This window comes from Manis javanica, chromosome 14 (assembly GCF_040802235.1).
Source record: "Manis javanica isolate MJ-LG chromosome 14, MJ_LKY, whole genome shotgun sequence".
Taxonomy (NCBI): Eukaryota; Metazoa; Chordata; class Mammalia; order Pholidota; family Manidae; genus Manis; species Manis javanica.
Window position 1 is genome coordinate 3825683 of NC_133169.1, and position 10975 is coordinate 3836657.

The following is a 10975-nucleotide window of genomic DNA, read 5'->3' on the forward strand; positions in this document are numbered from 1 at the left end:
GCTGACCTCAGGCCATTGTCTTCTGATTCATGACTCGTTTATTGTGCAGGCTGAGTCCTTCTTCCCGTTCAGAGTAGCCCCAGGGCTGGCCACCGAGGGAGCCCCACACCTCCTTACAGCACCTGCAGCTCCTTCATGTGGCTGGCTGCCCGGCAACCAGAGAGGCCTGTGTTATCAGGCAGCTGTCCCCAACCTGTACAAGGTCCCTTCATTCAGTCCAACCACCTCTGCAAACCCTTTGAGGTCTGGGGTCAATGATTCCAGCATATGGTATCCATGCCCCTTGAGGAGGCGCCTCTTGGGAGAGGGGCTTTCCTCCTCCGTCATCCGATAGGAGAAAGTCTACTTTGTTCTTGAGCCAATCACCTGCCTGAAGATCAACTGCAAAGAACTCCCATCCTTGTGTGCTTCCTCTTTGGATGCCGCCAGGAGATGGGAGGGCCAGCTTTCATTTTCACTTCCGTCCTCACGGACAAATAGTCGCTGCACATCTAGCGGTGGCTGTCCCTGTGCTAAATGCCATGAGTTCCCAGGGGCTTGCCGGCCAGCGGGGCAGTGAGTGAACTCACAGTGAGAATCCACTGTCTAAGGGCAGAGACAGAGGAAGGGCAAGGTGCTGTGGGACACACGGGAGTAGGGGTGCACCTCACCCAGACTAGGGCTTCAGAGACAACGTCCTGGTGGAAGTCAGCTAAGCTGCGTCCTGCAGGACGACCAGAAGGTAGGGAGGCAAAGGCCGGGGGTGTGGGGTGAGGCTTCCAGACAGAGGGACCAGCGTGAGAAAAGGCCCAGAGGCCAGAGAGACGTTGCATGATGGTGAAATCCCTGGCATTTCAGCAGCAAGAATGGAAGGGGTGTGTTGGAGAGGCATCTGAGACGTGGAACAGCTGAGCAAGGCCAGAGGCCACACCCCAAAGGGCCTCATAAGCTTTGTTAAAAGTGAGTTATTACCCTGAGGGCAAGCCGAGTTCAGTTCAAGACTCACTCGATTCTTTGTCCCCTGTGTCATCACCAGTGTGCGCAGGACGCCTCCAACACCATTTCCGTCCCCGAACTCACCAGGGGCACGGGAACCTCTTGCTGACTCCCCAAAGCCTGCCCCTCACTCGTGCTGTTCTCCCCTGAGCCCTGGGAACAGGCAGGGCATTTCACACCCAGTTTACGGGTTTCCCAAGCAAAGCTCAGCAGGGTTAGTAGACTCAACTCTAACCACCTAGTTTAAAGTGGTGAAGACAGGACATAAAGGCAGGGTAACGGTAAACAGCAATGTGATAGGTGAATCAGAGGAGGTGATATAAAGAGGTAGGGTTGCCCTGAAGCTAATGAAGCTCAGATCTCAGGACCCCTCCCTTGCATGGGAGCCTTCAGAGACCCCTGGAGAAGGCTGGGCGGGGTGTTCATGTGGTCATGGGCTTTTGTGAAATTTGCATAATTTAGGCATTTAAGTAGCAAGCACTTAGGACATTCTCTTGCAATCTGTCTTTCTCTGCATCCCATTTGCCCAGGGCTGGGCAGCACCGCAAGAGCTGTGAGCGATTCTGAGCTTTGGTTAAGGGGCACTTGGGTTGGGATTGCACATTTTGGGGGACTAGTGTTTTTCACAGTCATTGCCGTGGAAGGTTAATCTGTTGCTAGCCATGCCTGTGCAGAAATGGCTCCCAGGAACCCCCCAGCCCCCCACCGACATCCAGTCCATTGTTAAAACAAAGATGCAGGGCCCGAGGTCACATCACGTGTGGCACCCCAAGTATTTACCTCATGGGCGAGAGAGAAAGACTTGAGACGCATGAAGCCAGAACCCAGTCTTTGGAAAGTTCTTCCAAACGCCAAACTGTAGGTGGAGGACTTGGTTTTTGTGGGTGGCTAACCAAAATGGAACGTGTCTCAGGTCAGAAATTCACTTGATGATTGAATGCATCCTATGATTCACTCACGCCCACTACAGGTACATCTGTAGACTATGTGGGTGTGTGCAATAGGAGTTACATAAGACAGAACTGATAAGAATTCCCCATTCCTCGGTTGGTAGGGACAAACCTGTAGCTGTACTACAGAACTGCAGAGATCTGTGTGTGTTTCCATGTTTTATCTCAACTATCAAGAGTAACAAATTTTCATCAACCAGGTTAAAAAAACATCAGATCATCTTTGCATTCTCCATGGTAGAAAATACTATAAAGGTATGTATGCATACAAAATAGTATATATGGATGGATGCATACGAAATACATATGTGTTCATAATCATATGCAGCAAAAAATATAGGGAAAATATAAAAATGTATCTGGTAGTCAATTCACAAAAGTGTGTTTTCTTCTGGAATTGGGGATGTTTGTCATACTTGCCAGCTTCTGAAATTTTTATAACTTATTTCTTTTGTCATTCTAAATAAATACTTACTTTCCAACCAAATTGGAGTTGTAATTTTGTGTTCTTTCTTTTTAAGAACCCTCCTCTTCTCCTTCACCTCTCCTAAATTGTATAACTAACTCTGAGGCACCCACACGTGCTCTGGCCACAACCACACATACTGTGTGACCGCTGGGCTGTTAATGTCTGCAGAGCTGAAGAACATTTGACTGAGTAGGTGGTGTTGGAGTGGGGCTGTGGGGGAGGAAGAAATTTTCTGTTAGGTGTCCTAACCAGTTATCAGCAATGAGAACATTCTATAGACTCATAAGTGGGTCCACAGCCAGAGGGGGTTATAACTGGCCAGGAGAGTCCAGCACAGCTGTGGGGAGATAGTGGTTTTCCATCTGCATGCGATGGGCATGTTGAGGCCTTTCTCACAAACAGAATTCAAACCGACTGCCTCTAGTGTTTGTCAGGAGAGGTTCAGGGCTGCCCTCATGGGACAGGTGGCCCCAGCCTCATCTGAAATGAGACCCAAGCCCAAACTGCCACTGAGATCCACCTTCCCCCATCCAGGACTCTCCCAGGAACTGTGTTCCCTGAAGCCATCCCTGCTCAGCACACAATGTATGCTGATTACTTACCAACCTAGCATCTCAGCAACTTCGTTTTTAGCAGGGTCGCTGTGACACTCAGACACGAGCCCAGGGAAAGCCTCAGCCCTTCCCTGGGTGCAGCAGGCAATAAAAGCATGTCCCCTCCTTCCCAGGTCCTTTTCTCCAGGGTAAAGAAGCTCTCAGTACTTGTGCAAACTTCAAGCTGACCTCATTTTTCTCCCCCAGATGTACAGAGGTGGGGCAGAAGGAGCACCCTTCCTCTGGCCATGCAGCACCATCCAAGGGTGCCACAGGATGTCTCTTGCCCCCAATTACATCCTTCATCGGCCTTTTTCTTCTTCCTAGTCTAAAATTCCACCATAAATTCATTTATTTAGCAAATATTGATTGAGCTTTATGCACCAGGGTCTTTGTATTCTCACAGCTACTCACGAGGCAAGTACCTTCGCTACTGTCATTTGATTGATCAGAACTGTGCAGTTCAGAGAGATGCTTCCCTCCAAATCGCACAGCTGGTGAGGAGGGTGCAGCCAGGAGAGAGACAGACGGGCTGTCTTCCAGGCCCAGCTCCTCCCCACACTGCTGCTGGCCTGCCTGGTCTTCACTCCGAGACAAGCTAAGCTCCCTGACGGCTGGATGGTGACACGTGCATCTCATACCCTCCCCATCGGGCCTGGGCTCAGGTGGTGCACTATTGACAGGGAAACCATCGATTGGGTTGGAGGTGAAAGGCTAGAAATCTCAAAGACCACATTCTTGTGCCTTTTCATGGCATTGTTATTCTTAGGATGGGCCCTTCTCATGGCACAGGGTGTGTGGTGAGTGTAGTTAAAAGGGTTACGGTGTTCAAACTTGGGACTCTTCATACCTTGGTGGTTTATTTGCTGATTTTCTCCTGATCTGTGCCAAATTCTACACTGTACATTGTTAAGAGCTTAGGATGTGTGTCCATCTGTGTGATAGAGTGAGCGAGGCGCGCTCTACCGGCTCTGGAGTGGAGAGTGGGAATCCTGTAATACTAAAGCTACTATGCTTTGAGCATCTACCACATGCCAGTTTGTTTGCAGTTTGCCGTTTGCAGTCATCGCAGTAACTCTACCCAGTAGGCACCATTCTTTCCATTTTATAAATGAGGAAAGTGAGGGCCTTGGTGAATGGCACACCACTGGTGTGTGGTATGGTGCGAATCCGTATGCTGGGTTCTTTGTTCCCAGTCTGCAGTCTCTCCTGTGAAAGACACTATTTCCCTCCGCGATGACCAAATCTTTTCTGGTCTAACCCTGACAGGTCCAGCTTTTAATCAAGTCTCAGGGTGCAGCTGCAGGTTTGCCCTGCATCAGGTGTGTGGTGAGCTCAGGGATGTGATGGGCCCCCAAGACTGAAGCCCAAGTACAGTCACATCACCCCTCCCGCCCGACGTCAACTCCAGCTTTGACGTGCATCCCGCAGAAGCCTGTACAGGGTCTGGCCCTGGAAGTCAGGAAAGAAAATGCCCTGATGGCTGCAGTGTTAATAAGGAGTCAGCCCAAATAGGATGCGTCCCTCACAAAGGCCACTGTGTCCTCTGTCGGCAGCACGGGGTCCTGTTTCAGCTCTGAGTCAGGCCACCCTGGCTCAGCGACTGTCTCACCATGTGGAGCAGGCCCTGCCCGCTTGATAACATCAGCGGGTACAGTGGCGCTTTGTGCACGTTGAGGGCTCTGGTTACCAGGGGGCAGCATGCAGGCTGCAGTGCCGGAGGCCAGGAGGGAGGCAATGACTAAGTAAAAGCAGGCATGAAAGGGCTGTGTTTTGGAAACCCCAAAGGAAGCTTTCTTTCCTCCTGTATCTTCAAGGTGCTTCCCAAAGAGGCCGCTGGATCACTGCCGTCAAATCCAGCACAGAAAAGGAATTCAGGCAAGACGTGTGGGCGACAGCAGTTGGGTCATGCGTGTGTTCCCACTCAGGGCTGGAAGTGTGCCAGCTCACTCGCCCTGAGGCTCCTCCTCGGTCCCTGGAGCCTCTGCTGGGTGACAAATCACAGGCGAGCCGTCTTCGGGGCCGGGGGTGGGGTGCCTGCCACTTCTTCATCCGAGGCCGTGGCGTTGTACTGGCCTCCGAGCACAAGCCAGGTGGTTCTTCCGGATTTCGCTCCAGAGAAAGGCAGAATGAGAAAGTCCTTCATGAATCTATTTCCCCAGCCCAGAGCTTATTCCAGAGAGACTGAGTCGGACTGGCCGCTCCTCTGGGGAGAGCTGGGGCCTTTCTGGGGAGGAGTCCAGCCCTTGGGTCTTGGGCTGGAAGCCACAGGGACGTGAAATTGTGGGGCATCAAGCGCAGGCTTCGGGGCCGGTTGTCATCAGCTACCTCGTGCCCTGTTGGTGGCCTTGTCTGTTTCCCTCTTGGCACCATCCACCCGGGTGCCCGCATCTTCCTGTCCCCTGTGGTGTCCTGGGGTGACTTCTTGGCCACATTATGAGCCCCGCCGGGGTGTGCTCACCCCACCCGCAGCACACACACCAACGACCAACGTCCCTATATGCTCCTCTTCTCTTCCCTATGAAAAACGTGCATGTCCCCAGTCCCAGAGAATCGAGGTCCAGGCACGCAGCAGAAGCCAATATAATGAACTCATTCTAAGATGCTCCATTAGCTTCCTAGGACTCCCTAAACAAATCGCCCCAAACTCAGTAGCTGAAAATGAAATTTCTTCTGTCAATTCTGGAGAGCGGGGGTCCAAAGCAACGGTGCTGGCAGGGCCTGACGCCTGTGGCCTGAGAGGAGGGCCCTTCCCGGCCTCGGCCAGCTCCTGGTGGCTGCAGGCGCCCCTTGGTTGATGGCCACACCACTCCATGCCCACCTCTGGCCTCCTGTGGCCTCCTCTTCTGTGGGTGTTCCCTCCTGTCTCTCTGCGAAGGGCTCTTGTTCCAGTCAAGGGTTCCGAGCTTAGCATATGGACCTATTTCGGGGGAGTGGCCATGAGTCAACCCACTGCAGGTGTTAAAAGCAGCTAATACTCTACTGTGTTATCAACAGTGTGCCATATTCACATTTTTTAAAATGGAATTTCACTGTTCTAATTCAAAAGAATGATACACTGTGGAAATTTGGGGCATCCTGTTGGGCAGCCTGTGCAGGATTTCGAAGTAGGGGTGCTGTTTTTGTTGCCTGTTCATTTCTTTCATCACACCAAGTGTTCTGCTTTGCCCCCCGTCCCCTGGGGAGATACGCTTCAGGGGCATCTGAGTGTGAGGGAATGCGACCCCTGAACCGAGGGGAGGGGGACCCGGGGGAAGTTTTCCTTGCTGAGTTGCTTTGGAAGAAGTGTTTTCATCCTCTGAGGAGCTGGCAGATGGTGGCCTTCCTGTGGTTCTTCCCCCGAGACAGCTGCTGGGACAAAGAGAGCCCGTTTGAAGCCAGACTCTTGGAAAATCCCCGCCCCGTCAGGCGGCTACATTCCAGCTGGTCCTGGAAGGAGTGGGGAAGAAGAGGTGAGGTCCCCATTTCCCTGATTCTCGATGCCTGGCCTTTCTGCTGCAGGGCTGGCCAGGCCTTCACAGATCTAGAGTTTCTAAAGGAAGTCGGCTTTGGGAGAACCTTACTCCTTCGGATAAGTGCGCGGAATGGAGTTCATAGGCTCAGAGGACATACTTGTTCTTCCTGCCTCCTGGAACGCAGCCCCCCGGCCCCCAGTATCTGCATAGCTCCAGATGGCCATGTATCAGGGCCCCCCTGAGCACCCTGTCCAGAGCAGCATTCCCTCACTGCTCTCCATCCTCCCCTAACTCAGGTGTTCCTTCCTGCATGCACCGTCTGTCTCGGGGACAGGACTTTGCTTGGAGCAAGCAGCACTTCCTAAACATTTTTGACTAAACAAATGAACTGTGGAAGGGATTCAGAACACCATCTGCTTGCCATAACCACCTGCCTGCACGTAGGCAAAGCTCTGTCCTCATCGTTGTTTTGTGGTAGAGACGCGTGAGCCCTGGAGAGCGGGAGCGATTGCTGGCGGTCACAGGTTTTAGGAGATGAGAAGCAGAGCTTGAATCTTGTGATTTTCAGTTAAGGGACCTAATAGCCACTGAACTGTTGTGCCCATTTCTCTTTGGTTTAGGTTAACCCAACTGTCTGCATTCATTATTTGGTGAGGAAGACGGGGGATGCTGGGAAAGTGTGTAGGGACTCCTCCTCAGACCAAAGTGGGGGCCTGGCTAAAACAGCGCTGATGGCAGCTTTCAAATACCTGGAATGGGAATGTGATGTTATGAAGATAATAGAGCTGAATGTGTCTGTGAGAGACAGACAGACAGAGAGAGGGACAGAGAACATGGATGTGTGCGGAGGAGACTGTATAGGAAACGGTGCGGTCACGTTTTCATAATAAGCCAACAGGTTTATTGAATCCTCTCAGCCTGTCTTATCTTTGCAAGGATCACATTTTTTTCCAAGCAGCTTTATTCCCCAGGCTCTTGGAAATTAAGAGTTCATCTCTGACCCCACTCCCCCAGCTGGCCGGCCCTCCTGCCCACTGACCCTTACCAGGAGAGACAGTCTGGAGGGGAGGCTCGCTCAGGCATTTCCCTCCTACCTCGCCACAGCTGCCCATGAGCTGATGTGTTTCTATTTCTTTCCTAATTCAAGACTCACTCTTTAGATAAAACTGCTCCTTAGTTGGACTTCAGAGACTGAAGATGAAAGTAAAAATCAAGAGAGGCCTGTGGAGATGATGAAAGGCCTAGATAAGCGCCCTGTAAGACCCTGAAAAGGACTGGGCTCCCTGCCCTGGGCAAGGCAGCCGAGAGATGACCCCACATGGACCTGGCCGGCCGGGAGGTGAGACGAGGCCTTGACCTGGGCGGGTGAGGGGCCACGGCTCCAGGCGGGCTGTCAGGCCTCATTCCAGCCGCGAAATGTTAGCAGTGGTCTGTTAACATCTCTGCGTTGCCATGCCCATACTTTTTGAGGTCTCAAAATGCTCTTGCAGATGTTTGTGACCTGTGATGTCCTCTTCATCACTCTTAAAAATTAAAGCTGGGAAACAATGCTCTTGTTTTCATGTATTTTTTGGTGCCCAGTATACAAATCGTGACACCTGCAGTGATGTACAATCTGAGTTGAAATGTGGGGATGTCTGGCAGGACCTCTGGGACCAGGCAGACTCAGGGAGAATCTTGGATTTCCTTCTTATAGGGGACAAAACCTAACTCCTCAGAGACTTGCCTCCACAACTGGAAAATGGGAATAATGCCTTCCTATCCAGCTTTCTGGAAGGATTAAATGAGATAAGTAATAATAGCTAGTATTTTTTATACTAATGGAGGTACTGGGTGAAGGGGTTCCCATGCATTTTGCATTTGACCAGGTGAGCTGTACGTTACATGGACGAGGGAATCATATCAGGTAGAATGACTGGTACAACAGGAAGGTATGCCTAGGTCTGTCTGGAACCAAAGTCAAATTCATGACCATGGTGCTACGGTCCCTGACTAACCTCCTTCTCATTAGGAGTTTATCACAAACACATATTCAGTTTCTTTGTTAATCCCTGTAGGCTTCTGGGTGACATTTTGTTTTTATAATTTTTACTGTAAAATGAAAATTAAAGACATTCTCTCTTCTGACTATAGAAGTAATATATACACAATATCTGTGTGTTTCAAAAGGCAAATCCAAAAGGCCAAAGAAAACCGAAATTGTTTAGGATCCCACGACCCAGAAAAGCCATTGTAAACACTTTGCTATATGTTCTACACTATCGAATATATTCTGTAGCATATGCACAACCTCCCCACTCCCTAATAATACTGTTTTACGTTTATGGCTTTGTAACTGACTACCCTTCCCCACCTCCACAATATATTATGGGTAACTTTTAATGTCAACTTCTCATTCAATAGATTTTATTGGATGTCTACTATGTGTCACTTGTAATAAATCAGGGAACTAAACAAATTAAGGTCCCACTTCTTATGGGGTTTATGCTGTGTCATACCACACAGCAAACAACAGCATCATGAAAAACATACAGCACCTAAGAAGGTGACATGGGCTACCAGAAAATACAGGCAGCGGTGTGAGGACTGGGCTGCATTTTTAACCAAAGACTTATTGAGATAATAGCATTTGAGTAAAGACGTGAAGGTGAGGGATTTAGGGCTCTGTTCCAGGCAGAGGAAACATCCACGGGCCGTGAAGGGAGGAGTGATTGGTTTCTGGATATATTTGAAACCAAGGCCAGGAGGATTTCCGGACAGGTTGGATGGGAAGGTAGTCGTGGATGATTCCAGGGTTCCTGTGTGTGTAGCTGGAAGGATGGAGGACTCATCAGCCAAAATGGGGCAGGGCTGAGATGGAATAGGTTTTGGAGGGAGGATCAGGCAGTTGGTTTTGGACGCACTGGATCTGAGGTGTCTCTGAGGCATTGACTGCAGATGCTGGTCATACACTCTGCAGTCCAGGTGGGACAGTGGGGCTTTGGTGATGGAGGTAAACTTGGTGTGTACATTTGGGATGCTATTTATTACCAACATGAAGCGATGAGTCTGTGCGATCCCCAGGGGACAGCACGCAGGTGGGGAAGGGGGGAAAGGATCACACCCTGGAGCCTCCAAGCCAAAGAGTTTGAGGAGAGGAAGAAGAGAAAGTAAAGGAGACAGAGAAGGAGGAAGCAGTGAAGTAGCAGGAAGGCCAGGGGAGCCTTGTATTCTGGATGGTCAGGAAAAAGGTACTGAAAGGAGAAGGGAAGGGTGAATCGTGATGAAAGCTGCTGGTGAATCACTGGGGACTGAGGACTGACGCAGGAACACAGCGGTGCTGCGCGTTGAGGACGAGGAGCCCCAGGGAGGGCCTCTGGTCATTTTATTCAGTGGCTTATAACCCAGGGCCACCATCATGAATTCTGATGCTCATATTGTCACAGACTTGCCATTGGAAGCCCCTCCCAGCTGGACCCTGTCCTTTGCACAAGTCCATGCCATTCTTGGGGCACTTGCTTATGTTCTGTTGGACATTTCACGTTTTTCACTATCTGAAGTGCTCCATTGAATATCCGTGGACAGACATCTCCGTATCTTAAGTCATTTCTTAAATTTGTTCTTCCTTCAGAACATAGGCTTTTGTTTTAATATTCTCCCATGCATGTTTTTATTAGTATTGTCTCTTCATTACCTTATAATGAAGATCTGTATATTCTTCTCTCAAAATAGAAGTTGCTTTTCTGCTTGTTTCTGATTAATCATGCTTACTGAAAACACGTCAAACTAGGAAAACAAAATTTGAAAAGCCACATAAAAACCCACCAGATGGAAATAACCCATTAATAATTTTCAGTGGAATACCCTCCAGATATTTATTTCTCTTCGTATAACATATAACTATGCCTTGTGCGTATGTACATCCATCACTTTACCTAAATGAGATTGTAATCATACCAAACCGATGTTCTGTGATCTACTTTTCCCCGACTCAATAACATAGAATATGTGTTTTAATATACATTAAAACAGAATGTAACTAGCTTTGCAAGCAGTGGTACTGGTTTCCCCACATTAAGTGCCACATTTTACTTATCTGATAAATATTTATTGAGCACCTACTTTGTCCCAGCCTCTGTGACACCCTCTCTCCAGTTTTATGCTGGGTGTGAGTGTTTGGGTCATCATCGTTGCTATTTATTAATGTTCAGGTTCTCCTTTCCTTCCAGACACACAGTAGGACTGTATTTCTCTCTTGAGTTTGCGTGTGGTCATTAGCGAATAAAATATGGTCATGTGTCCCTTCTAGGCCAGAGCCATGGAACTGCTGGCCACTTCCTTTTCTCCCTGCTGTGGGACTCTGGAGGCCCACGCTGATACGGCACTTCTGTCAGCCTGGTTCCACGAAGGAACCAAGCCCTCTGCCGAGTCCACTGAGGGAGACGTATACGTGTGTAACATTAAGGCTCTGGCTTTTGTGACTGGTCGTTACTGCAGCACACCCTCTCTCATGCTGATCTCGCTGAACCCGCTATTAATTTTACTTACTTGTAC